This window comes from Neoarius graeffei, chromosome 18 (genome assembly GCF_027579695.1).
Source record: "Neoarius graeffei isolate fNeoGra1 chromosome 18, fNeoGra1.pri, whole genome shotgun sequence".
Taxonomy (NCBI): domain Eukaryota; kingdom Metazoa; phylum Chordata; class Actinopteri; order Siluriformes; family Ariidae; genus Neoarius; species Neoarius graeffei.
The window spans coordinates 65780776-65784663 of NC_083586.1; positions in this window are offsets into that span (position 1 = coordinate 65780776).

Consider the following 3888-nt stretch of genomic DNA (forward strand, 5'->3'; position numbering starts at 1 on the left):
CAAACAACACAATCCACGATTAAGAATATTTTGTGGAAATGAAAGGATGAAAAACATGCATATGCTTGTGATTTCTACATGTCTTTGACTTCAGTTCTCTTGAATTTGGTCAGTTCCTCTTTGTGCAATATGTGTCTATGTGACTCCATCTCACAGTACGTCCCACTGACAATGACGAAACTCCGCCATCTCTCAGCTGATCAATTAAGAAATAAACAATTGTACAATGTCATACAAAACACTGGAAACACACCCTTCACCCCCGCCTCTATTTTGGGGTGGTTTTGGAAAAGTTGCTCAAAACCTGACAGTTTTGTGGCCTTTGACTGGTGATGAAATCCTTCTTTTTTTTTTTCATTTCCTCTTTCATGCATACACTGATGTGAGTTTGCCATCTATTTCTCTGATGTATTTGTGTATATGATCTTCCCATCAGCACTAATGACCAAATACCTACAGAATCCCAACAGTACATTACAGGTAAAATATGTCTGGAATTACTTCACCACCATCTGATATTATACTGCCATTGGTGTCTGATAATGATGATGATGATAAACAACTTTTTTTTTTGCAATCTCTTACATTCCAGATTTTAAATAAATCTTTATTTACTGATGGATCACATGCAGTACAGTTGAAACTCATCAAACTCTGTACAGCAGCTTGACCAGAAATGAGTGCCTGTGTGTTCACAGTTTTCTTGTAACTGAAAACCCTTTCTCTCAAGAATTGTCACATGATCAAGTATATTAAACTTATCCCCCCCCCCCAGACACACACACAAACCCCATTTCCACTCCTCGTGTGATAAAAATGTTCCTGTATTCTGTATGTACACATATCCCTGAAGAGATGAAAAGCACAAATTAATACAGGTTATACCTCATCTCATCTCATTATCTCTAGCCGCTTTATCCTGTTCTACAGGGTCGCAGGCAAGCTGGAGCCTATCCCAGCTGACTACGGGCGAAAGGCGGGGTACACCCTGGACAAGTCGCCAGGTCATCACAGGGCTGACACATAGACACAGACAACCATTCACACCTACGGTCAATTTAGAGTCACCAGTTAACCTAACCTGCATGTCTTTGGACTGTGGGGGAAACCGGAGCACCCGGAGGAAACCCACGCGGACACGGGGAGAACATGCAAACTCCGCACAGAAAGGCCCTCGCCGGCCACGGGGCTCGAACCCGGACCTTCTTGCTGTGAGGCGACAGTGCTAACCACTACACCACCGAGCCGCCCCCAGGTTATACCTGTAAAAAAAAAAATACTTAAATAAAAAAAACAAAACATGGACATTGCACAAGCCATGGGTCAGATTCTGACAAACACAGTTGTCAGTTAAATTATTAATGATTTTGTAGGAAGATGTAAATTGATTCTTGAGTTCATTGATGGTTTTGTTTGTTACTGCAGGACTTTCAGTGTCTGGTGAACAAATTACTGAACAAAAACTGAAAAAAAAAAGGCAGGTTACATGCAGTGGCACGCTTACCCAGTGAGACAAACCCATTGCTGTGATATCTGCTGAAATGTGAGGTGAAGAGATGTGCAGTCTTTGTGAGAGGGTCGCGCATCCAGACAAACAAGCAAACGGTTCTACAGTTAGAAGAAAAAGCCTTTATTTTTGTCACATACATTCAAGTACAGTGGAACTCCTCCTCTGCATTTAACCTATCTGAAGCCATGAACACACACATACAAGTGAGCAATGAGCACACACACATCCCCAGGGCAGTGGGCAGCTCTGCTACAGCGCCCAGGGAGCAGTTGGGGGTTTGGCGCCTTGCTCAAGCTGTGAAAATGCTTTTCATTCACTCAACTCCCGTCACATTTTTCCTGCTGGTCCCAGGAATCAAACTGGTGACCCTTTGGACCCAAGGCTGCTTCTCTAACCTTCAGGCCATGGCTGACTTCTTGGCTGACCTCCTGGTTGCCTTCTACATTTGCTTAAGTCCCTGATACAAATGTTTGCATGTGTCATAATGTTCCTTTGGCTAATTAATTTAAAACATCTGAAGGAAAAATTGAGAAGCCACACTGATTATACAGTACACTGATAATACAAGAAGAGCAAACTGAAGTGAAAACATTTTGCAAATCAGATCTGTTCACTGACACAAAGATTTAAAATATTGTTCAGACATGTTATAGTCATGTTTCTAATTTTGCTCTCTGGTAAATGACAGATTGAGGGAAAAGTGAATAGAAATGAAAATATCGATGAGGATCTCTATTATGGTACTCGACATTAAAGTCTCTCTGTGGATGTGTCTGAATGTATTTCTGTTATGGTTATTGTTCATAAATCAAGATCTGCATCCATCCATTATCTGTAGCTACTTATCCTGTGCAGGGTTGTGGGCGAGCTGGAGCCTATCCCAACTGACTATGGGCGAGAGGCAGGGTACACCCTGGACAAGTTGCCAGGTCATCACAGGGCTGACGCATAGAGACAAACAACGATTCACACCTATGGTCAATTTAGAGCCACCAATTAACCTAACCTGCATGTCTTTGGACTGTGGGGGAAACCGGAGCACCTGGTTTAGTATGAAATCGGGGGACTTCCGGTTTGAAGATTGTTGGGGTTCACCCAGAAAGAGACCCTGAGATTCCTTCGTGAGTCCCCTCGGATCCGGGAAGAGAATGATCAGGTCGAGAGAAACAGACAAGGAACCAGAGGTTTCACATGCCGGTTTATTTGCACAGTCACTTCGTCAAAGATGAAAGATTACAAACACCTTTTATAACAAATCATAATCTCTCCAAATGGCTATTGTGTCTGTCAAATGTGTGTGTGTTTGTATGTGACCTCAGAGAGGGGTGTGTGTGTGTGTGTGTGTGTGTGTGTGTGTGTGTGTGTGTGTGTGTCTATGGGAGGGTGTGAGTGAGTGACATCATTTTGATATCTGTGTCTATGTGCTAGGTCAGCAAATCACATCTTAATTCCATATGTATGTGTGTGTGAATGAAGCCTTCAATCATAAGCAAAATAATATTTCAGCAATTCAGCAATTTCATTTACGCACGTCAAAGCGCGCGAGATGTTTTTATGACAATGTTTTAAACAAAGACTATGTTTGGTCTAACAAAGAAGTGTTCTTCTCCACTGGACGAAGGTCAGGCTACACAGGAACAGTTTAAAATCACTGCCATAGTATATGCAATAGTCCAAAATAATAAAGGATCTTAAAAAGCTCTAAAATATACTATAAGTAATATATACTATAATATATACTATAACTATACTATAAAAATATAATATAAGAGTCTTAACTCTTTGTTCAGCAATAAGGCTACCATTACATCCAACATTAAAGTGTGTGTGGGTCGATCTGACACTAAAACAGACCTTGGCGTCGTTCAGACACATCTCTGATCAAAAATACACATTTCATAAACAAAATGTTCCCAAACAATGTCCAGCCGGACCTAAGGTCGTTTCAACTAATATAATTCGCTGAATTCTTAACTAAACTTACATATGTCTACATATATCTTGATTTAACCTACTGATTCTGATTCATATTCTGATCATAACCTACGTATAATAAAATTTGACCTAACAAAGATGTAGTGAGAGGACATGAGCAGAGAGGTTCCCAACTTTTTTTTACCTTTAAGACCTTCATTGTGCTCTACTTTTTGACCACCAACAAGTACAGGAACGTAATACGGAAATGTTTGAGTGAAGAAATGTCATCGAAACAAAGCAAATGTCACAAACTGGTCTTATCCATTAACTGGGAAAAATGTTGGGAAACCTCTCCTGTTAGAAGGGATTAAAGAAGGCCTCACTGGAAGGATAATGAGGAAGGAAATCCTGCAGCTTGCCACTGTTAGGGAGACCAGCATAGGAATGTTTTAGTTTTCATG